We start from the raw sequence: 25,435 nt of genomic DNA, 5'->3' as shown, positions 1-25,435 counted from the left end.
GCGCCAGGGAGGAAGGGTTCGATCCTGGACAACCATCTGTCAGGGACGCTTTAGGGTGGATTCCTGCATTAAGTAGGGGGTTGGACTCGATGGCCTTGTAGACCCCTTCCAAATCTGCGATTCTATGATTCTAGAGTGCAGACAAAAGAGCCTGGCTAGGGAAGCCGCAAAATGTAGAATCACAGAATAGTAGAATTGGAAGGGGCCTATAAGGCCATCGAGTCCAACCCCCTGCTCAATGCAGGAATCCACCCTAAAGCATCCCTGACAGATGGTTGTCCAGCTGCCTCTTGAATGCTTCTAGTGCGGGAGAGCCCACAACCTCCCATGGTGATTGGTTCCATTGCCGTACTGCTCTAACAGTCAGGAAGTTTTTCCTGATGTCCAGTCAGCATCTGGTTTCCTCTAACTTGAGTCCATTATTCCGTGTCTCTGGTTGTGCCATGCAAGGTATGGTTTGGTATCAGCATTGCTTTGTAAAAATTATTTATGAGATTGGATCCCTGCTTTTTGAACTGGAGTCCCCAAAGGGACTCATTGTGACATTTGCAAAATACAACTATCTCACTAAATAAAATTTTAAAATCGTGCACTTAAAAAAATCTAATTATGTAAGAAGTGGGATTGCAAGGAAAGTTATTTGGGGCCAGGGTCTGTGCCTCAGTGGTAGGGCAGCTGTTTTGTATGCAAAAGGTCCCAAATTCAATCCTCCGTATCTCCAAGCAGAGCTGGCAAGACTCCTGCCTGGAACCCTGCAGAGCCATCTCTGCCAGTCAGCGTCAACAATACTGGGACAGATGGCCCATAAGGCAGCTTTCCTTGGCCCTACGGGTCAGATGAGTGGAAGGTAAGAAGAGGAACCCAAGATTTCATAGAAAAGAGAACTTTATAATATTGAAATAAAAAACAAAACAAAATAGAAACCAGCAACAAAAGTCTCCCACACATGGAGAAGGTTTCGTTTCTCTGAAGTGATAGACAGGGCACCAGAAGCAGGCATGCAAGGTGTCTTTGTCTTCCTCTTTCCCTCTCCTGGTTCTTTCACACAGGGCAGTTGGTCTAACTTGGATAATGGGGTGGGGGGACAGCTGAATCATTGGATGGAGTCCTTTTAATATCTCTTTTTCAGCTGGAAAAGTAGTTCTTATCTAGAGTCAGTGGGCTTAAGAGTGCTAGACAGACTAAGAACTTCTCTACATGTGATTTATTGCATGCTCATGATTGGCCTCTCAAGGAAGTTTGTAGGTCCTTCACATGATGCCGCTTATCTCTAGGACGTTTCTCACACCTTCCCCTGGAAATCTCACTAAAAAATACCACAGAGACAATCTGGTATCTAAAATAATTGCAGGATTAATTCTGCCACTAGATGGAGATGTTTCATTGAACTTTATTGGCCAGAGGGGAAGGTTTCAATTACAAATCATGTGGTCGCACCTGAAGGAGCCCATAGAGAACATGAAGAAAGGCCAGAAAGGGTGGTGGTGGGGGGAGACTGGTAACCTTTGTAAACCTCCCCGAAACCTTTGTAAACCACCCAAAGAGCTTTGGTTACGGGGCAGTATATAAATGTAATCAAATAAATAAATAAGGGGGTGGTTCCCCCCCCCTTAATGTAGAGACGCTCTAAGGCAGCCTTCACAATGTAGTGCCCTCCAAATGTGTTGGAGTGCAAGTCCCATCGTTCCCAGCCATGAATGCTCCTTGAGCTTCGAGAAAGCAGCTCAGGGTAAAAATGAAATAATTAGAAATACAAATGGCTTTCTTCAAAAGAGCCAAGAAAGAGCTGAATGTCTGAGCAAAAATACAGCTTTTTAGCACAAAGGCCTTATCAAAGCGACTATTATTCCACAGTCAAAACATACTTGGCAAGCCGAAAGTCCAAGGTTCTAACCCTGGCATTTCCAATTAAAGGATCAAGGAGCAGGTAGTGTGAAAGCCCTTTTTCTGTTTAAGACCTTAGAAACCTGTGGCCACATGGACCATAGTCCAACATGGTTTGAGGCATGTCCTATGTTCCTTTGCCAGAAGACATGGGCTGCCCAATTAAACAATGGCCGTCGCTGAATTGCATATATTCAGGTATTGCTGAATTCTGGAAGAAAGGGTGATTTGCAATTCACATAGGGTTTTTAGGGCACAACCCTATGCAGGTTTAGACAGGGGGGAAAAAACTCCTACAACTGCCAGCACCCCCCAGCCAGCTGTGTAGGACTTTTTTTTCCTGTCTAAACCTGCATAGGATTGAGCCTTGAATTAACAAGAAGCTTTATGATCTTTGTTGCCACATTAGTAGCCACTCACCTTAGAACTACAGAGCTGTGGGACATTTCACTTTCTCTCCGGGTCACACCGCCTCCTAAACAGTTGTCTGCTTTCTCTTCTCTTGGGGGTTCCAAAGCAGCTAATTCTCATATAGCAGCGGTCCCCAACCTTTTTGGCACCAGGGACCGGTTTCATGGAAGACAATTTTTCCACGGACCGGGGTGGGTGGGTTGAGGGGATGGTTTTGGGAAGCCCCCCCTCCCGCACCCCCCACTCCAGCATCATGGCTTCACTTTGGCTGGGTGGGCACCCAGCCGAAGCGAAGCCAGGATGCTGGGGCGGGCGGGCAGCTTCAGAATGGCGCGCCTGGAAGTCACTCTCCAAGAGCAGCTTCCAGCCGGGCGCACTATTCCGAAGCCGCCCCAGCCCAGAGTCCTGGCTTCGCTTCGGCTGGGCTGGCGAGATGGCGCCCTGCGCCCAGGTACGCTGGGGTGGGGGTGGGTGAAAGCAGTTCACCTGCGTGGCCCAGTTCCTAACTGGGCCACGCAGTTTACCCTACCCTGTGCCTGTTTGCATTCTCTTCCCCTCCTTATTGTTCTACTATGATTTTATTAGATTGTAAGCCTATGCGGCAGGGCCTTGCTATTTACTGTTTTACTCTGTACAGCACCATGTACATTGATGGTGCTAAATAAATAAATAAATAATAATAATAATAATAATAATAATAATAATAATAATAATAACAGGCCATGGACTGAGACCAGTCCATGGCCCGGGGGTTGGGGACCCCTGTCATATAGGATGGCAACATCCAACTGGTAGCTGGTAGCCGTTATCATCAAGCTGTCAAGGAACCCAGTAGCAAAAGGAGTTTGGTCACATTGTTGTAAGCCTCGGAAATTGGTGTCAACTAAGAATCACACCAGTCCAGCAAGGCCTATCCCTAGAGATTTATTTATTTATTTATTACATTTATATCCCGCCTTTCCTCCAAAGAGCCCAAGGTGGCTTACATGATCCTCCCCTCCATTTTTAACCTTATAACTTCAGGCAGTGTTTCTTGAACTAAGGCCTTCTTTAACCTTATGAAATAAATAAGGTCTTCTTTAATCTTATTCTGTTCTACTCCCACACCAACACCAGCACAGTCCACTTTCTGTTTGGGAAGTGAATGTAAGAAGAGACACGCAAATCAGACCAAAGGCCAGGCCAGCTTTCTGTTCACAAGTAGGACATAAGTGCAATAGCACCTTCACACTCATGTTCCCCAGCAATTAGTAGTAACAGGCATACTGCTTCCGCTATTGGACATAATATACAGCTTCCATGACCAACAGCCATTCCGCAACTCTGATACTGAAGGCAGCATATAGCCATCAGGATTAGTAGCCACTGATAGTCTTATCCTCGATGAATTTTACTAAAGCCCTTTAAAAGCCATCCAAATCGGTCCATCATTACATTTGTGGGAGCTATTTCATAGTTTAATCAGGTGCATCTGGCAAAGAAGACTGCAGCCCGCAATAAGTCCCGAGGGATGTTACTATTTGCAGTCCAACACATCTGAAGGGCACCGGTTTGGGTAAGGCTGTTTTAAGGTGCCCCGAAACTCTTTATCCGTCCAAATGAAGATAAAGCAAAATGCACAACACTGGTTGGAATTTGGAACAAATGGGTCAAGGAGGTTCCTTAAAAGCAGGGCTGTGGAGTCAGAAGCAATTCTTGGGTTACTGGAGTTGGTAAAAATGTACCAACTCTGACTCCTAATAAATTTAAATTGTATATAGAGTTGCGATATGTCCCTGAAAACCAAGATTGTCCTGGATTCCAGCCAATTCCAAAATATTCTGGCTGGTTGGAAAAAAATCCCAGATTCGCAGTCCAGCTGGCCAGAGAAATTCAGACCCCCTCAGCGGATCGGCAGCAGCAGAGAAAAAGACGGATCAATGTGCCGCCTTTTCCAGAGTGCCACTGCTCCTTCACAGGCAGGCTCAGACGAGTCACCAAGACTCAGGTGCTCCAAGCATGTGAGTTCCAAGCGCAAGAAGGAGTTCGGTAATCTTGGCTGGTTGCGGTAAGCGCTGGGCCCCGCTGGGTTGTTTGTGGGGGAAGAAAGGGTTTTTGGGGGTGTATGAGGGAAGGAGTGGGGGGAGGAAGGAAGGGAAGCACAAAAACGTTCACTTTTAACTGAATAAAATACAGTTGTTACGAAGTAGCTCTCCTGTGAGTGAGCAGTACAGACTCCATTTTGAGGCAGCCAACAGTCACGGTGTTTTCACCCCTCCATCTCCAACAGAGATGAGGGGGGAAAAACAGGAATGGGGTTGAGAGCAATCACAAGGCTAGGTCAAGCAGTTCGTTTAGAAAAGAATCACCTTACTTAGCCACAGACGCTCTATGACCAATGTCTAAAGATTCCTTACAAGTGTGTGTGTGTGAGTCTCATTAGAATGTGTGCAAGTTGTACACGGGTCTAATGAGAGCATATCACGTAACACAGTAAAGGAGATTTTTATTTAGATTTTAGAAAATAGAACCTCATTGTTTTCATTTTTGGGCTTCTTTAATAAATAAAATAAAAAAACCAGAATGTCTTAGTTATAGCCTTTAGACCCGGGCTTTAACAGGTTAGGGTTCTAAAAAGTTGCGTGCTTGCAGTCGATGTAGGAAATATATAGAAAATTTATTTCCTATATTGATATATAATTAAAGGTGTCGGAGGTGCCATGAATAAAGGAGTCAGAGTCGGAGGTTTTATGTGCAGACTCCACAGCCCTGCTTAAAAGCTAACATTATTTTTGAAAGTATCATCCATGAATAGCAAAGTGCATCTCCTATTGGCGTCAGACCACTATCATGTGGAACAGAGATAAAAAAAGAAAAAATCTTAAGAGCCAAACAGTATTTTCAAAAGAATTTGCTGCATATCTAATAGGAACAAAAGTCTTACATCCTGTGGAATCACAGAAACCTCACATTTCAAATGGACGTTCTCCTATTTGGGAAGCCTTTGACCGTTTCTCAGTGAGCAGATATGATTTAGTTACTGCACAATTCTTTTGTATCTGATTCTGCTACTCCGAAGACTCAGAGCATAAAAATTACTAAACCAGGGAATGAGAAAAGGAGTTGGCTAAAGCAAGATTGAATGAGCAACCTCTAGCGGGCAAAATTCCACATGGCTTTGTACAGATGGTTTTAAAGAACAAAGTTGTAGAACAAACCATTTGTCAGTATAAACCACAAATATTTCATTAAAATTAAAAAAAACCCAGCTCCGTCTTATTATACATCATTTGTTTCATGATTTGGTGGATTATTTAGAGCTCACCTGAACATTCGATGTCCATTTCAAGACAGGCTTTGCAACACATTATTATTCCAACTACAGATAACTTCAAAGTTACTTCATACATTACATTTTTAATTGGTATATGTAAGCCATTTTATATATGCTTATACAAGGACAATCTCATCTAGACTTGGAATAGACTCCCAGTCATTCTCTCCCATAAGTTCTGGGGACACACAAATTCAGAAAGGCCAGCCTACCCACCCTCCTGGGAGATTCTACTTAATAAGCAAAGAAGTTCAAGAAATATAATGATACATTATTCTAATAACTGTAAATGTATTACCAGAACTTTGGGGGCTATTTGCTCCTCTGCCTATATTGTGCAAAAGATCAGATGTCCCCATCACTCCACTCTCATTACACAACTGTTGCACGCACACATAAAAACACAGAGAGAAAACACAACTTTACCACTCCGTGCATCATACAAGAGCACGCACCAGGAACCACATAATATGTGGCCAAATATTATGCGCAAATGCTGCTTTGTTTGCACCTGAAGAAATGTGGTGGTCAGACTTACATCAGGTGCATAGATAGCAACATATACACCTCAAGTTTGGATTACTGCAACGCGCTCTATGTGGGGCTGCCCTTGAAGCTGCTCCGGAAGCTGGAGCTAGTGCAGAATGCTGCAGCTCGGCTGTTGTCTGGAGCTGCCCCTTTCCAGCACGTAACTCCTCTGCTGAGGGAACTGCACTGGCTGCCTATTCACTACTGGGCCAGGTTTAAGGTTCTTGTACTTGTGTACAAAGCCCTAAACAACTTGGGACCAGGATACCTGAGAGAGCGCCTTCTCCCTTACCAACCTGCCCGGTCACTGAGGTCATCCGAGGGCCTGCTCCTGGTGGTTCCACATAGATCCATCCTCCGACTGGAATCCACCAGGGGAAGAGCCTTCAGCGTGGTGGCCCCCCTCCTGTGGAAATCCCTGCCTCTGGAGGTCAGGCAGGCACCAACCTTGTACTCCTTTTGGCGCCTCCTGAAAACATCTTTATTCCAAGAAGCCTTTCCTTAATATGCAGCCTTGAATCTCTGTTTTTGTTTCTTTTAAATTTTGTTTTAACTGTTTTATTCTGTTTTTATTTTCATTTTGTCTTGTACACCGCTCTGAAATTTTTCAACGGGGAGTGGTATATAAATATTCTAAATAAATAAATAATATTTTTCAGCCCCATGTTGGGGCTACTTTCACAACACGCTAACCCACACCCAGTGGTTGAGTGTGGGTTGTTTTTGTTACACTGTGTTGTCTGAACTCAGGACATCTTCAGGGTGGTTTGTTAATCATGCCTATTAATCAACAACCCAACAACAAACCATGGACTCTCAAGGGCTGAGTTCAGACGACACACTAATCAACGGTTGTTTCCCATTCTGTTCCTATTAATATCGAAACACCATCCAGCATCGCCTCTTTCAATAATACCACACCGCCCGTTGCCCTTCAGGCTCCAAAGTTCTGAGCTATTCTCATGCAAATAAACTCCCCAGAGACATCGGTTTCAACACTTTCCAGCGTTTTGCAGAGAATTGTCATTTGCTTGCTTTTAAAAGCAACTGAACAGAACAAGTAATAGGATTAGGGCTGACAATCGGAAAAACAACAACAACAACACTGCAGAAAAGTTTTCCCCCTCCACAAACACAAAAGCACCATCTGGTCGTGATTGCTTTTTCCGCCCCTTTCCCAAACTAAAGCGTCAGACATTCCCTGCAAAGCAGAAACCGAAGGTTGTTTTGGAGTTGTGGTTGTTTTATTATCTTCTATGCAAAAAGAAAAGAAAAGAAAGGAAAGGAAAACACACACGGAGAAAATGGATTCTCACCTCCGCTAAAACCGTGCAAAATCCATCTGCAGACAGGAGAAGGTAACAGAAGGAGGTGGTCTGAGTGTCCTCGCTCCAGCAACGGCAGGGGCGCAGAGGGGTGGGGGGAGAAGCCAGGCTGCTCTGCTTGTTTGCTCTCTCTGCCCCCCCGCCCCCCTGTAACCTGTTGCTGTTCCTGCTGCAGCAGCAGCTGCTGCTGCAACCTCATTACACTGGGAGAGGGAGAGAGAGCAGGGCTGGAATAGAGTGCAGCCGGATTGGCTGTCCGAAAGAGAGAGCCGCTCCAGGAAGTTCTAGCTCCGCCCCCAAAACTCTCGACCCGCCCCTTCCAGGGGAGAATTCCACCCTCCCCCTCCCCCTCCCCCTCCCCCTCTCTGCAACCGCCGAAGCGTCTCCGGAAGAACCCGAAGTCTCCCATCCTGCAGATCAGTGGAGGCTGGCGGCTCCTATGTCAGTGGGGCGGTAAATCCGCTCTGGGTTTCAGTCCTCCCTCTAGAGGAGTTCAGCACTCCACGGGTTCAGCACTTTGGATGACTCCTTTGGAGTTCTGACAGGCCCTGACCGAAGTCCAGAGCAGATTCACCACCCCACTGACATAGGAGCCCCCAGACTCCACGACCCCAAAACACTAAAGCTTTTCTTCTCGTTCTCCTTGGTACAGAAGTATGACAAAAAAGAGTGCACTCCAAAGCCGCAATCATTTCAAAAACCGAAGCACTGCACCGGCATTATCTAAGTAACCTGTACAACAGCCCTGCATTGTAGGCCAGTATTATTAGAGGTGGTCAGCGGAGGAAATGGCCGTAGTTCAGTGGATGCACACATGCTTTGCATGCAGAAGGCCTAAGCCTTCTCCAGCTAAGACGGTCATGTAGGCCATGAGAAATATCTCCTTCTGAGATCCTGGACAGCCCCTACTAGAACTGGGTTTATGGGTAGGGCTCAGCATTACAAAGCTTCCTATACTCATCAGGGTGACCATATGGAAAGGAGGACAGGGCTCCTGTATCTTTAACAGTAGTATTGAAAGGAGAATTTCAGCAGGTGTCATTTGTATGCATGCAGCACCTGGTGAAACTCCCTCTTCATCACAACAGTTAAAGCTGCAGGAGCCCTGCCCTCTTTTGTATTTTGTCACTCTAGTATAGCTCCTGCAGCTTGAAGTTGTGATGAAGAGGGAGTTTCACCAGGTTTTGCATGCATGCAAATGACACCTGCTGAAATTCCCTTTTCAATACCACTCTTACAGATACAGGAGCCCTGTCCTTCTTTTCATATAGTCACCCTAATACTCATACTATCCCTATGTTCCAGATGGGAAACTAAGGCTGAGAGAATAGTGGCCACTTCTGAGCTTGTGGCTGAAGAAATACTTGAGGCAACCTCCAAGACCAGGGGTGAGCAACTTGATGCCATCCAACTGTTTTGGACTACAATTCCCATAAGCCCCAGCCAACATGGCAAATGATCAGCAATAATGGGAGTTATAGTCTAAAGCATCTGGAAAGCACCAGATAGCCACAAAAACTATACCACACCAGCTCTCACTTTCGAAATTCACAGAGACTGTAAAATAATGTTTTAATCCATGGGACCAACCAAGTTTCACAATGTGGAAAACATAGGCTGACCATATGGAAAGGAGGACAGGGCTCCTGTATCTTTTAATATTTGTATAGCAAATGGCATTTCAGCAGGTGTCTTTGTTATGCATGTAGCACCTGGTAAAATTCCCTCTTCATCACAACAGTTAAAGCTGCAGGACCCCTTCTCTCTTTTGTATCTGATCAAGAGGGCAGGGCTCCTGCAGCTTCATGGTTATCTCAAAATGCTTAACCATCAAAGCTTAGCATGTTGTCTGAACAGGGCCAATATATCTGGCATACGTAGGCTGCAATCCTATGCCCACTTTCCTGGGAGTAAACCCCAGTGAACTCAGTGGGGCTTATTTCTGAGTAGACATGCATAGGATTGTGCTGTTACTGTAAGGAAAGAGCTCTGTGTAGTACAGGAGCCATTATGCTTAGCCATTAGCATTATATTAACTGAGGAGTGGTAAAATCAACATAGATTTCAAATCAATCAACGTTATAGTAAATATAATGTTAATTTACTATCTTGGAAGAATACAGAGCTATTAATTTTATTTATACTGTTACTTTAAGGGTGTTTGCAGGTCCAGCCATATAGAACAATAAGGCATTGTGGGTCTTTTCAGGAATATTTGAGAGAAGACCATCTGTTGTTCAGGGACAGACTTTCACAACCTTATCACAGTACCAAAATAAACTAACCTTGGTCCAAAGAAAAGACCCATTAATCTGTTCTTCTCCCAAGTGGTGCTGAGTGCATGCAGGCAAGATATTAAGTTTCATGTCTCCTCCTACACAAAACCGCACTTTTGGTGGAAAATCAGGCTTTTCTTAATCAGCAGCTCAGGGAGTGCTACAAATTTCACAGGCGAGCCAGGAAGAGAGAAAGATAAGAAATCCAAATTAATCACAGCAAGAAAACATCAGAAAACTTCCAAGCCAGGTAGAAAACAGCTAGTGTGGTGTAGTGGCAAAAGTGTTAGACTGAGAGTCAGGAGATCCAGGTTCTAGTCCCCACTTGGCCATGGAAGCTCACTGGGTGACTTTAGGTCAGTCACAGCCTCTCAGCCCAACCTACCTCACAGGGTCGTTGTTGTGAGGATAAAATGGAGCGGTGGAGGAGGATTAAGTATGCCACCGTGGGTTCCTTGGAGGAAAAAAAGCAGGATATAAATGAAATAAATAAATAGTCACCAAGGCAATGGACTCTCCAAGTGTTCTTGGCTACAACCACTATACGCCCCAACCAACATGGCCAGGGACTATGGCAGTTGTAGTACTAAATTATTATTAGATTGTAAGCCTATGCGGCAGGGTCTTGCTATTTACTGTGTAATCTGTACAGCACCATGTACATTGATGGTGCTATATAAATAAATAAATAAATAATAATAATAATAATAATAATAATAATAATAATAATAATAATAATAAATATTTGGAGGACACTGGATTGTGTACTCTCATGTAAAGACCTCATATACGAAAGGTTATTACCTGAGGTTTGCCTCACTCAGCACCATTCAAAATGTATTCTTAAGAACATAAGAAGGGCCATACTGGATCAGACCAAGGGTGCATCTAGTCCAGCACTCTGTTCACACAGTGGCCAACTAGCCATCGGCCAGGGATGAACGAGCAGGACATGGTGCAACAGCACCCTCCCACCCATGTTCCCCAGCAACTTTTCTCAGCTATATCATCTTAGGGTTCAATCCTCTGCATGTTTAGACAGAAAAAGGTCGTAAAACTCCCAGCATTCCCTATGCTGGCTGAGAGTTGTAGGACTTTTTTTCTGTATAAACATGCATAGGATTGTGCACGGAATTTGTGATTCGTACTGCAGATTTAAGACTACTGACTACAGAATTGGCTGACTTTAATGACAGTCTGCTGGAGCAAGTGGATAAGAAGCTCCATCACAATATTTCTGTCAGCTAAACTGAGAAATGCATCCCCACTCAGCCACGAAGTTTTCTTGGTGAGCTTCTGCCAATCACCCTTTGCCTTACCTACCTCACAGGGTTGTTGTGAAAATAACATGGGATGGATGGGTTGACTATGTATACCACCCTGAGTTCCTGAGCTCTTCTGAGGAAGGCTGCCATAAAAATATGATAAATATAAATAATATGAAGCATCTTGCATATTCAAGAACCACATTTCCCCTTCTTTTGGCTTTATGGGCCAGCGTAATCCCGAAGACATTCAAGAAGACAGTTCTTTTGCTCCTGCTTTCTACTTCCTTGTTTTAGTTCCTGCATTTAACAGCTTTCTTTACACAGAGCCAACGATGAAGAATTGCAGGCGGCAGCAATATTTTGGGCACGTCAACAGTGCAATGCATAATTTAATAATGTGTGCTTGCTCAGCTCAGCAAAGTCACTCAAATATATCTTCCCTTAGGAATTTCACGCTTCCTTTCCAGCTGGGACGTGGCGACACACTGGACAATGCAGTTCCCTTTGTGGGAACGACACTGCAAACAAAACAAAACCAGACCCTCTTGGCTTGCTTAAAGATTTGGCTGGCAAAGCTGGAATCAAGGCATATGTTGAACATTCTGTTCCATTAAGTTGACAAGCAGTTTCTCTCTCTCTCTCTCTCTCTCTCTCTCTCTCTCTCTCTCTCTCTCTCTCTCCCCCCCCCAGCCCATTCTCAGCCTTACGCTATATATATCTTCATGACAGCAGACTAAAAAGTAAAATGACAACTCCCATTCTGGGGAGATCTCAACAAGCAACGAAGGGATCCACTTTCGCTACAGATGAAGGGAGGTCTCCTGTCCTGGCCATAATTGGCTACCTTACTAGGCAACAGCTAGGGCTCAAACCCTCCCTTTCCAATGATCTGAGATGCTATTGCGTATGTAGGCAAAAAGGTACCATCTACTCACAGGAGGGAGGTATCAGCCAGCTCTGGTACTACTGCAGAAGTACAAAACAACAACAACAACAACACCCCACAACCTTTTGTGTGTGAGGAACCCCTAAGGACTATGCATGCTCAGTGGCTAATGAATGGTGACTAGCTGCTGAGGGAGATATGGGGAATAGAATGGTGTATTCTGAACAGGATTACTCCACGCTGCAACATTTTGTTGCAGGTTCAATTTGTATTGTGTACCTTCAGAGCCCTGCCATAAGGAGAGGTTTGCTGTTGTTTTTATTCAGAACAGTAATCCCAGTACGGAGCCTAATCTCAGTAGTGTGGCAATGGGCTGTGGTTACTTATTGGTGAGAGAAAGGTGCTCTTTGCATGCCACGAGGTGTTTGTTTATGTTATATCACATACTCTGGTTGCAGGGGGAGGGGGCAGTTGTACCTAGTAGGACTCAACAGCTACTTCACATGCAGAAAGATAAGCAGTGAAGCTTTTCTCCTTTCCTATATTTCCGAACCAGGAAAAGAACAAGGGGCAAAAGGCACTGGAGTCGTGCCAGGAAAAAAGTTGGCAAATTAAGGTCTCTAGCTAGGTCAGAGTTATTGCTCAATAGTTCTAATAGACAGGCTTCTGAGCACAAAACACAAAGTAAGTGCAGTGACCAGGCCTGCCCAGCCAGGAGTCATTTACTACGCCTAAAGGCATTTACTCTGAAGAAGCTGGTCCTTGTATCCCATGGTTTGAAGGGAATAGGCTTGTATGATCTGAATAAAAAACCCTCTCCTTATGGCAGACAGTGTTCATTCATTACAATATTTAAATGGTCCAATTAAATTGATTGGCAGACAGCCTGTTTTAGCATAAACAAAAGGAAGTGCTCCTACAGACAATACAATATTAACCAATGACCCAGTTCGCATGTCATGGTGGCAATTCCTGGATTGTTTATCCCAGGAATTGCCAGTGACAAGCTCTGTGTGCAAGCCATTTCCTCTTTTAATTAACAACCTGGGAATGCCCATTTCCTAGGTTGGTTTGTGAAGTGAAAACCTGAAACTCTGGATTGTTTATGAGTTAAACAACCCAGAGTTAATCCAATAAAATCCATGGGTTAGCCCTGGGTTATTTAACCCATGAACAACCCAGAGCTCCCAGGTTCATACGTCACGAAACAACCTGTTAATTAAAAGTGGGAATGACGGGCTTGCATGCTACGCTTGTCCCCTGCAATTCCTGGATTAAACAGCCCAGGAATTGCCACTGTGATGTACGAACCAGGTCATGGTTGAAGTTCCATTTCTTTCTATCAAGCGTATCTTTTGTGCCATTTTCCCCAACCATTGATTGTTTGGTAGTTTCCCTTCTTTTGCGCAGTTTTTCACCATTTGAAAAGGCTATAGCAGTAAGGGCTTTAAGCAAAACTATGCTGTTTTTTTTTTTTTTTTTTTTTTTTTTTTTTTTTGGCATTTTGGCCCTGCCTCTTTTATATTTGCATTACAGACCCAGGAACTGCAAAGACACACACTGTTTTTAAGTGTCTGGTGTGAAAATAACCTTACTCACAAAAATATAACTACAAAGCCTGCATTTTCCTGCAACAATGTGAATCGGTAGATTAGAAGACACCCCTTTATTTTCTTTTTGGGACTGGGATGCAAAAAACAAAGTCTTACGCTAGAGAATTGAAATATAAAGCAAATTCAGTATTTCAGGATGATGGTTCCATTTGGTTATTCCCAAAACCAGTTTTCTGACACAGATTTATTCATGCACTATATTCATGTGCATGAATAAATAAATTCACTATATTTTGCAAAATCATGGAAGACGGGTGAGGTGCCGGACAACTGGAGGAGGGCTAACGTTGTCCCTATCTTCAAAAAGGGCAAAAAGGAGGAACCTGGGAACTACAGACCAGTCAGTCTGACATCCATCCCTGGGAAAATTCTGGAGCAGATTATAAAGAAGTCAACCTGTAAACACCTTGAAATCAATGCAGTGATTACTAGAAGCCAACATGGATTTGTCAGGAACAAATCCTGTCAGACTAATTTGATCTCATTTTTTGATAAGGTAACCTCCGTTGTGGACCGTGGGAACGCTGTGGACGTCATATATCTTGACTTCAGCAAAGCTTTTGACAAAGTACCACATGACATTCTGATTAACAAACTAGGTAAAAGTGAGCTGGACAGAACAACTATTAGGTGGATTCACAGTTGGCTACAGAATTGGACTCAAAGAGTACTTATCAATGGAACCTTCTCAAACTGGGGAGAGGCAACAAGTGGGGTGCCGCAGGGCTCAGTCCTGGGCCCAGTGCTCTTCAACATTTTTATTAATGATTTGGACGAGGAGGTGCAGGGAACGCTGATCAAATTTGCAGATGACACAAAATTGGGTGGGATAGCTAATACCCTGGAAGACAGAAACAAACTTCAAAGTGATCTTGAGAGGCTGGAGTGCTGGACTGAAAACAACAGGATGAAATTTAATAGGGATAAATGCCAAGTTCTACATTTAGGAAGTAGAAACCAAATGCACAGTTACAAGATGGGGGATACTTGGCTCAGCAATACTACAAACGAGAAGGATCTTGGAATTGTTGTAGATTGCAAGCTGAATATGAGCCAACAGTGCGATATGGCTGCAAGAAAGGCCAATGCTATTTTGGGCTGCATTAATAGAAGTATAGCTTCCAAATCACGTGAGGTACTGGTTCCTCTCTATTCAGCCCTGGTTAGGCCTCATCTAGAGTATTGCGTCCAGTTGTGGGCTCCACAATTCAAGAAGGACGCAGACAAGCTGGAGCGTGTTCAGAGGAGGGCAACCAGGATGATCAGGGGTCTGGAAACAAAGCCCTATGAAAAGAGACTGAAAGAACTGGGCATGTTTAGCCTGGAGAAGAGAAGATTGAGGGGAGACATGATAGCACTCTTCAAATATTTAAAAGGTTGTCACACAGAGGAGGGCCAGGATCTCTTCTCGATCCTCCCAGAGTGCAGGACACGGAATAACGGGCTCAAGTTAAAGGAAGCCGGATTCCAGCTGGACATCAGGAAAAGCTTTCTGACCTGTTAGAGCAGTACGACAATGGAATCAGTTACCTAGGGAGGTTGTGGGCTCTCCCACACTAGAGGCATTCAAGAGGCAGCTGGACAAGCATCTGTCAGGGATGCTTTAGGGTGGATTCCTGCATTGAGCAGGGGGTTGGACTTGATGGCCTTGTAGGCCCCTTCCAACTCTGCTATTCTATGATTCTATGATTCTATGTACCTGAAATGCAGCTACAATGCATGTAAACAACCCCCTTAACTACCGTATTTCTTCGATTCTAAGACACCATTGATTGTAAGACGCACACTAATTTCAGTGCCACCAACAGAAAAAAAGCTTTGATTCTAAGAAATAAGAAACGCACCCGCGATTCTAAGACACACCCCATTTTTAGAGATGTTTATATGGGAAAAAAGTGCATCTTAAAATCGAAGAAATACGGTATGTTTTATTTGTTTATCTCTCATTTGTAAACTCTGCTGTTGAGTCAGAAGGCCACTAGATGGAGTGTGTACCATGATTTTTGGAGAGCTTGTGTTTACTACAACTCTGAGTTAGCAACCAGGTCGGCTCCACGCATCAGTTCTCTGCAAAACCTGTGGAATAATTACTTTTTCTTTTTTCTGTGCTAGGCAGACCCCTCTCAGGAAAACTCCCACAAGCATTCGCTGTTGAAACGTCTTTGAGAATCAACAGTTTTATAGAGCTAAAAGAGGTAGGTGTGGAAGGAGGGTGTTTTTAATGAAAGTTCCCTGTCAGTAGCACAACATCTTGAGGGACCAGGAAGCCATTTTCCAGACTCCAGAGGGACTAAAGAGTGTTCCCATCCATCTTCTTAAATCTGTAATGTGGTCCTCATTTTAGATGCTAGGGGGAAAAAACCCAGGATCTTCTGAAACAGTGGTGTGACTAGAAAAAAGATTGCCACATTTGCTAGGATTTGGTCGGATTTAAACTTTCAGCCTAACTGCCTCACATTGTTCTTGCGAGGATTATATGGGTGAGAGGAGAACCACTTGGACTACCCCAAGCTTTTCAGGGGAAGGTGGAATAAAAAAGTCATTTAAAAATGTTCTGAGCATGCAGGTTTCGCACATGCAAGGAACCCTCATCATAGCAGGACAGGCTCTCATAGAGCCTGTGGAAAAAGCAGACGGTGAAGAGACAGTAGGAAGGTACATTTTGGATGGCTTTAAGGTACAATTTTGAAGGCTTTAAATGCAGGGGGGAAAGTAGATAAATTTCCGGAAGAGAAGGCAATCAATGGCTTCTAGTCCTGATGGCTATGTGGTACTTCCGGTAGCAAAATCAGTAAGCTTATATACACCAGTTGCTGGGGAACATGGGTGGGAGGCTGTTGTTACACCATCCTTGTGGGTTTCCTTTGGGCAGCTGTTTGGCCACTGTGTGAACAGAGTCCTGGACTAGATGGACCCGTGGTCTGATCCAGCAGGGCTCTTATGTTCTTATTTCTGAGCTTAATTCAAAGTGCTTACTTTTAAAGTCCTGCAGATGTAGGACCAGGGTACCTGAAAAATTGTCTGCCTCAACATCAAGTTTGTTTTCAGAGGCCCTCAGCTAGGTGCCACCACTATCTGAGGTGGGTGGCAACTGGAGAGAGGGCCTTCTCAGTGGTGGCACCTCAGCTGCAGAAGGATAACTCCAGGAGATTTGCCTGGCACTACTTTGTAATCTTTCTGGCATCACGCAAACCCTATCGTTAGGTTGATGGTGAAGATAGGCCCTCAATCTATTGCATATATTTGTCCCCAGTTCTAAGTAATCATGATGCTCTACAATACTCTTTATTACATCAGTAGCAGAACTGTGAGAGATGTCAGAGACAACAGGACAGGCTTAGGGGCAAACATGAATAGCTAAACCTAGGGGTAATCATGGCAAAAGGACCTCCTGTAGAGGAAGCCAGACTTACTAGGAAAAAGTAAGTAATAAGCACAGTGCCTGATCACTCTAGCCTGTGAGCAAACTTTATTGCCAATCAAGCAGGAAATTAACAAGGCCAATTTTAATAAATGGAGGTTGTAGAAAGAATCCAGCATGTTGTGGGGAGTTTTGCACAGGTAATGAGTGTCTTTATAACTAACTATAAACTAGGATTGATAGTTTATATACAGTGGTGCCCAAAATTGTGGACACTTTTTGAAATTTTCATGTTTTGCAACTCTGCATGCTTATAGAAAATGTTCTGTTTAATGAAATTCAAATGTTTATATATCAATTGAAAGACCTGATACACGTAAAACAACAATCCTGCTTCTTTTCCTGAGTGTCCAATCAACTCTTTTTTTTGGTGCCATGGCTCTATTTATGATGTACGTACGTATACTTTTAATTTGAGAAATACTTCAAATATTCCCACAGTCTCCAATTGCGCTTCAGTTACAGAACAAACAGTAAAACCGACTTTCCCCAACTTGAAACATGATGTATCGCAGCTACTGCCACATGATTGGTCCCCAGAACAAGGACTGTGATTGGCCAGTAGGGTTTGCAATTCCAATCCTCTGCTTCACACAATCACACCTGTGGTGTTTTTTTTAGACTAAAGTAAGCATAACTTTTTTTTTTGTACTGCCGATATTTGCATTCTCTTTTTTGTATTGAATTCAGCATTAAATTCTCTTTCAAGTGATATATATATATAAACATTTGAATTTTGTGAAACAACATTTTCTATAAGCATGCCAAGTTGCAAAACATGAAAATTTCAAAAAGTGTCCACAATTTTGGCCCCCACTGTAACTAGGATTAAGGTTGCAATCTGAAACACACAGTAGGGCAGGCTTCCTTGCCCTGGCGCCCTCTTAATGTGTTGGAATGCAACTCCCATCATTCTCAACCAGCATGGCCATTCCCAATGGCTATGTTGGCCAGGGAATATTGGGAGTTGCAGTCCAACACTTCTGGAAGACACCAGGTTAGGGAAGGCTGTTTTAGGGAGTAAGCCCCATTGAACATAGTAGGAGTTACTTATTTGTAAACATGTATAGGATAATGCTATATTGAGTCCACCCATTTGTCCACCTTGGCTAATGTTTACTTTGACTGGCTGCAGTTCTTCAATGTCCCAAGCACTGGTGAAACTTTTTATTTTGAAAAACTATCATGTAAGGCTAAGAAGACACACCTATATGGAAGCTAGACAAGGACTTCATTAGCTCTTAAACAAGAACAGAATAGCACCAGGAATCCCCTGACTCCACCCAGATATAACTACAACCAGCACCACGTAGTGAATAAACAATAGAATGACATTATCCACAGAGGTACTTGGGAATTAACCTGGAATCTTACGCATGCGCTCTACCAATGAGATTACAAGCCATTCCCCAATATGAACATTATTATTATTATTATTATTATTATTTATTTATTTATTTATTTATATAGCATCATCAGTGTACATGGTGCTGTACAGAGTAAAACAGTAAATAGCAAGACCCTGCCGCATAGGCTTACAATCTAATAAAATCATAGTAAAACAATAAGGAGGGGAAGAGAATGCAAACAGGTACAGGGTAGGGTAAGCAGGCACAGGGTAGGGTAAAACTAACAGTAGAAAGTAACAGTAGAAGTCTGCACAACATCAAGTTTTAAAAGCTTTAGGAAAAAGAAAAGTTTTTAGTTGAGCTTTAAAAGCTGCTATGCTGAGATATTTTTGGTGTTCGCACGTAACAAGAAGCTATGATGGATGGATTTCCCCACAGGGCTGCCATTTTGAAAATTCAAGCCATGGAGGGGAGCAAGCCACAGCTTGTTGTTACATGTGAACCCAACAAAGTGGGTTGTGGAGCTGGTGAACAATACCGGTCTTTATTAACTGATTGCCCATGGGTGCATGGAAGGGAGAATATAAATTTATATCTATTGGTTTTCGAAGATCTAAAAGGATAATCCTAGGAACAATGGATTATTATTGTTATTAAATGATTGGGAGAATTGCTTCTATTTTATATTAATTTTGATTCTTTCATATATCCATTGCCTGAAAGTGTTTAAGAGGCAGACCTAAGTTGTATGGCTAAACGTTCCAGTGATCTTTCAATTATAGGTGTGCACAATAAGACATCCAGCAGTTTCTGAAGTGTATGTGTGAACAGGCGATGCCACTTATCCGCCATGGAGTACAACTTGCACAGGAAGAGGGCACTAACATCTGTCTTGAAAGCCAGTGCTTATAAAGTGTATGTATTTCTTACCACTTTGTACAAATACAATCAAACTCCCATTATTTAAATCATTGATTTTAAAAAATTTCCAAAACGACATAGGGCTTAGAACGGAGGTTGGCAACTTGCAGCCTTGGGGCTGCCTGGAGTCCTTGGCCCATGTTGAGAAGTCCTCTGCAAGCAATTCGTTCAGGCCTCTGGCAAGAGTGATAAGAACGTAAGAACATAAGAAGAGCCCTGATGCTGGATCAGACCAAGGGTCCATCTAGTCCAGCACTCTGTTCACACAATGGCCATCCAGCTGTCGGCCAGGGATGAACAAGCAGGACATGCTGCAAAAGCACCCTCCCACCCATGTTCTCCAGCAACTGGTGCACACAGGCTTACTGCCTTGAATACTGGAGATAGCACACAACCATCGGGGCTAGTAGCCATTGATAGCCTTTGCCTCCAGGAATTTATCCAACCCCCTTTTAAAGCCATCCAAACTGGTGGCCATCACTACACCTTGTGGTCTTGTGGCCTTGCTCTACTTGCATGTAGAACATGAGGAGGCTGTTCACAGAACATGCTAACCCGCATTAGTGGATGAGTGTGGGTTATTTTGTACTGTGGGTTGTTCGTTGAACCACTGGTTAGTAAGTTGTCTGAACTCAGCACGTTTTCCATAGGGTGGGTTATCATGGTATTAACCACGCAATGTGGCTTGCTAATGGCCTTGAACAACCCATCAACAAACCATGGGTTCTCAAGGTGGCTTGTTCAAGAAAATAAGCCACACTGCATGGTTAACAAGCCACCCTGGTTGCATTCAGACAGCACGGCAACCCACAGTTGAACAAACAATCCACAGTTCAAAACAACACGCACTCCACTACTGAGTAGTGTGTTGTGTGAACAACCCTTCTGTGTGACCCATCTCTCTCCAGATATTCTTCATACATGCATTTGCAATCCATCCTCAGTTTGTAGTACAAAACAACTTTAGGGAAAAACACACCCACCTAAGGATGGGGGAGGGGGAACACAAAACTGGCCAGTGAGGAAGTGAGCTTCTTCAGTGGCATGGAATGGTGTTGGGAGAGGGGAAAAATGGGGGTGGGGAATGCAATAGAGTATCCTGGAAGAGGGCATGGTTGACTGGAACCCTGAACAGGAGTCGTCTATACCACCATGGAGTGATTTACCTCTTGCACTAATCTACCTTACTGATTGTGTTATTGACATTCCAGACACGATCGTGTAGAATTTGCTGCAGTTACAAAACGTTTGTTGGCAGCATCCAAGGAAAAAATAGCCAACCCTCTCCATTTTGACATCTGTTGGGGCTCTCCGTTCAAACTGCAGCATGTGACAACTGTTCTGAAAGCGCAGGTCCCTTCTGTACAAAGTGAGTTTTATGGGCTTTTGTGGGACGGTGGGGACGGGGGGAGATGGGGTCCTTAATCTGGAGTGGGAATTGAGTCAATGTCGGGGCCAACACATTCTATCAATATATAGCTTAGGGTGCAATCCTATGCAAATTTAGACAGAAAAAAAGTCCTGCAACCCTGAGCATTCCCCAGCATTCCCCAGCCAGCATGCTGAATTCGTTAAATTTGTTGCCACATGATTTGGCATTAGTCATTGGCTTCAATCAGCCTTCCCCAACCTGTGTTTGTCCATGAGCCAGGGTGGTGTAGTGGTTGGACTGGGACTCGAGGGATCGAGGTTCTAGTCCCTACTCGACCATGCTCAAGGAGCTCTGGGGGTGATTTTGGGCCAGTCACTGGGTCTCAGCCTAACCTACTTCACAGGGTTGTTGTGAGGATAAAATGGAGAGGAGGATGACGACTATGTAATCCACTTTGAGTTCCTTGCAAGAGCAAAAAAAAAAAAAAAAGGAGGATAGAAATGTAATAATAAATAATGTTTTTTTAAAAAAAAAAATCCACAGGCAACAGTAGCACAATCCCAATGGGGAAAAATAAAAAAGTCAGAGAGTTGTGAGCAAGCTTTTCAATTCATCAGATTTCTTTTTCAAGCCAGATACGATACAAAAAATGGGGGAGAAGAAAGAGAAGGAGGAAATGGTTAGATATGTAGGAAGAGAAAGGGGGTGGCAGAAAGAGAGAGAAAGGGGGTGGCAGAAAGAGAGAGAAAGGAGGAGAAAAGGGGTGGCAGAAAGAGAGAAAGCGTGACCTCAGCCCACCCGTTACTAGCACGCAGCCCCCGACAGATTACGCCCTCGATAGGTAAAATGTTGCTCACCTCTGCTTTAAATAGTGATGTTCCCATTCCCAGTAGCCACCTGCCTACCCTCTGAAGGCAGGGGTCCTGGGAGAAAGTTCTCAGAGAAAGATTTGAATTTGCTGTCAGATTCATTTGGGAGCAGTCATTATTTAAGAGAACAGCCGTGGGCACGACTGCGGAAACATTGACAGCACTAGTTAGATTTAAACACTAAGTAAAAGGAAGTGGTAAGAACTCAACATTATAGCTTATTTTAAATTGAAAATAAGCAATTGTTAACCAGAAGCTGTTTTATCTGGGCCTTTTTTTAAGTTGTCAGAAATAAGGATAACAGGCTTTAAGACTGCATCTCCCTTTTTAAAGTCTGTATGAAACAAGTACCTAGGACAGAACCTGTGGCCTGCCAGATGTTGGATTCCAATTCGCATCAGCCCCAGCCAGCATAGAATCATAGAATCATAGAATAGCAGAGTTGGAAGGGGCCTACAAGGCCATCGAGTCCAACCCCCTGCTCAATGCAGGAATCCACCCTAAAGCGTCCCCGACAGATGGTTGTCCAGCTGCCTCTTGAAGGCCTCTAGTGTGGGAGAGCCCACAACCTCCCTAGGTAACTGATTCCATTGTCGTACTGCTCTAACAGTCAGGAAGTTTTTCCTGATGTCCAGTTGGAATCTGGCTTCCATTAACTTGAGCCCGTTATTAGTCAAGGATGGTCAAGGATGATGGGAGTTATAACCTAACAAGGTCCCCCACTCCTGAACTAAAGTATAGATTGGGGTGGGGATTGTTTAGCTTGGAAAAAAGGAGGCTAAGGGGAGACATGATAGAGGTGTACAAAATTATGCCTGGTGTGGAGAATGTGGATAGGGAGACATTTTTCTCCCTCTTTCAGCGTATTTATTTATTTATTTATTACATTTCTATACCGCCCAATAGCCGGAGCTCTCTGGGCGGTTCACAAAAATTAAAAACATTCAAAGTATAAAACAACAGTATAAAACCATAATATAAAATACAATATAAAAGCTCAACCAGATAAAAACAGCAGCAATGCAAAATTACAAATTTAAAACACCATGTTAAAATTTATTTATAGATTGTTAAAATGTTGGGAGAATAAAAAGGTCTTCACCTGGCGTCTAAAAGCATATAACGTAGGTGCCAAACGAACCTCCTTAGGGAGTTCATTCCGCAGCCGGGGTGCCACAGCAGAGAAGGCCCTCCTCCTGGTAGCCACCTGCCTCACTTCCTTTGGCAGGGGCTCACGGAGAAGGACCCCTGAGGATGACCTTAGGGTCCGGGCAGGTACATATGGGAGGAGGCGTTCCTTCAGATAACCTGGACCCAAGCCGTTTAGGGCTTTAAATGTCAATACCAGCACTTTGAATCGGGCCCAGACCTGGACTGGCAGCCAATGAAGCTGGAAAAGGACTGGCGTAATGTGGTCTCGTCGGCCAGTCCCTGTTAGTAAGCGTGCTGCCCTGTTTTGCACCAGTTGAAGTTTCCGGACCGTTTTCAAAGGCAGCCCCACGTATAACGCATTGCTGTAATCCAAACTTCCATCTTCATTATGGAGCCTGGCCACTCATGAATGCTTGTGCAGCTTTTAAATTAATTTCATGCCTCCCCTGGCCTAATCTCAAAAGCCCTAATTTTAAAAAGTTTGGAGAAATTGTAGCTCCTAAAACGTTGGTAATTTCTGAATAATCACCTTTTTTAAAAGAAAATTGCTTTACATTGTTCTATTTTGCTTTTTGCTCTGCAGTGATAGAGGCAGAGAGGACCGTGGCACGCCAAAGACTTGAGAAGACTGACCTTCAGCGCAAGATTGCACAGCAAACAGAGCCTGAACTGAAAAGGAAGTTGTTCCTGGAAAGAAGGCCACTGCCCCCAAGTGGTTCCAACTAGGCCTTGCTCCCATTTCTGGTCGTATCAATCTGCGTTTCTGATCACCAGTGGTCCAGCCATTATGTGCATCAGTGGGCAAAGGGAGCAGACCATCAAAAGGCTTCCTGCAGCCATAGGACAAGCATGACTCTCTAGTGACATCATTGTAATGATTAAATACAGGCTTGAAAAACTGGTCACTAATTCCTAATGGTCATCATTACAGAGAAGGCATGAGCAGTGACATTATGGTCCATGTTCAATAGCAATAAACCAGCCTTCCTTAACCTGGTACCCTCCAGATTTTTGGATTTCAACTCCCATCAACTACTTATTCTTCTTAGGACTTTTTTTTTTTTTAACATACATGCTTTGTTAATTCCACAAATCCATGTATTTTTCGAAAGCAAGATAGCCATCTTGGTCCATAAGAAAACACACACATACACACCCAAAACACAGAGCTGGGCAAATTTGATTAGTATTGCCTGACTATGAACATGCATTTTTGAAACAGAAGGCAGGATTGACTGATGTTTACTCATACAGCAGCATATAGCATACACAGGGGATGCACATGACTTCTTTTTCCTTTCTAAGCAAAAATAAGTTGCAATAACAAAGATATGTGGACGAACATTCTCCATAATAAGCTCTGTTTTTCTAACTAGGCTCCTGTTTGGCATCTGTCCCAGTGTAGTTAGTTCAGGGGCATTATGAGCACATTATGAACACAACCCATAAACATGATAAATGGGTGACAACCCTACAGCTGCATTTCTACCCTTTGTTTTTTTAAGAGCCACATGGTGTAGTAGTTAAGTGTGTGAGAGCAGGATGGACCAGGTTCAGGACCAGCCCTACGATTAGGCAGAGTGAGACAGTTGCCTCAGGTGGGAGTTGCTAAGGCGCATGGGATGAATAGGGCCGTATGTGCCGCCTGACATGCTCTGTATTCCCTAAGCTCCCCTGCTCTCAATAAATTAGAGGGTGTGCCAAGAAATAAAAAAAGGTGAGTACATATATTGATTTTAGATGGATTTGTGAAATAGCTGGGTCCTGGGGTTCTGAAGGAAATGGTTTTAACTCCCAGTAAAATACATTAGCAAGAGAAAGGAGAATGTATTCCATGGTGCAGTTCACTATAAGACAGATAGAAAGGGTGACCATGGGCGTGTTCAGACAACACCCTAAGCCGTGGTTAGGCCTCTAATCCTTTTGCAGCAAATGGTCAGTGAGCATGTATATAGCCACCATGGTTAGGAATGGTTCACACAACATGCTAAGTCATGGTTTACATGCCATGCTAAGCCATAATTCTTGGCTCAAAAGTGCTTAAACACCATGGCTTAGTGTGTCTCCTGAACAGGGTTAGTGCAATTCTCCTGTTCAGAGAAACCACAGGAAAATGGGCATTTATTAAGCACAAGCTTTCCTGTGGGAAACGATGGATCTTTAAAGAAAGACTTAAGAGGTCATGATGTCATAGAACATAGTGTGGTTCACTCTTCTTCCTCAAGCAATCTTTGCTAGCAGACTGCCCCCCCCCCAAAAAAAGTTGGCCTGGTTAAAAGGCAAGACATAAAACACTGTCCCCCAGTTGAGTTCCCCAACCTCATGTCAAGTTATGCTTTAGAATTTAAATCCACACTACATAACCATTTTATTAGATGGATTGTGCACATTCTTTGATTTGTATAATACTATTTATTTATTTATTTATTTATTTATTTATTTATTTATTTATTTATTTGTCATGTTTATATGCTTGGAAGAAATCCTAAAGCAGCTAATCAGTTATAAATACTGTTTGCAATTACAGCAAAGAATATACAGGAAAAAAAGAAGAAAAGGAGAAAATAGGAGTATATCACACTACATCCACATCATGAACTGCTCATTCACAAATTACTGGCCTTAGGGCAAGAATTGTTCTGAGATTTGTCGCAAAGTCACCTGGCATAGTTGATTTTTGTTGAACAGACATTTGGCACATGTGTGCATGGGGAGTAGCTGGATCAAAGCCATGGCTGGATCAAATACTCCACTGTTCCTATTTGCATAAGAACGTAAGAACATAAGAAGGGCCCTGCTGGATAAGAGCAAAGGTCCATCTAGTCCAGGACTCTGTTCACACAGTGG

At 43.5% G+C, this 25,435-nt stretch overlaps 1 protein-coding gene across 3 annotated transcripts in view; it reads right to left on the bottom strand.

Annotated features, from left to right (window-relative positions):
* Positions 1–7,595, bottom strand: part of AFF1 (ALF transcription elongation factor 1) — a 174,605-nt gene extending 167,010 nt beyond the window's left edge. For all 3 annotated transcript variants that reach the window (XM_063136219.1, XM_063136220.1, XM_063136221.1), the window contains exon 1: positions 7,453–7,595. The gene's annotated coding sequence lies outside the window, so the exon portion shown is untranslated. The remainder of the gene's footprint in view (positions 1–7,452) is intronic.
* Positions 7,596–25,435: the final 17,840 nt, after the last annotated feature.

This window comes from Elgaria multicarinata, chromosome 10, assembly GCF_023053635.1.
Source record: "Elgaria multicarinata webbii isolate HBS135686 ecotype San Diego chromosome 10, rElgMul1.1.pri, whole genome shotgun sequence".
NCBI lineage: Eukaryota > Metazoa > Chordata > Lepidosauria > Squamata > Anguidae > Elgaria > Elgaria multicarinata.
Note: the sequence above shows the minus strand (reverse complement) of the source record. Positions and strands in the feature narration are given on the sequence as shown.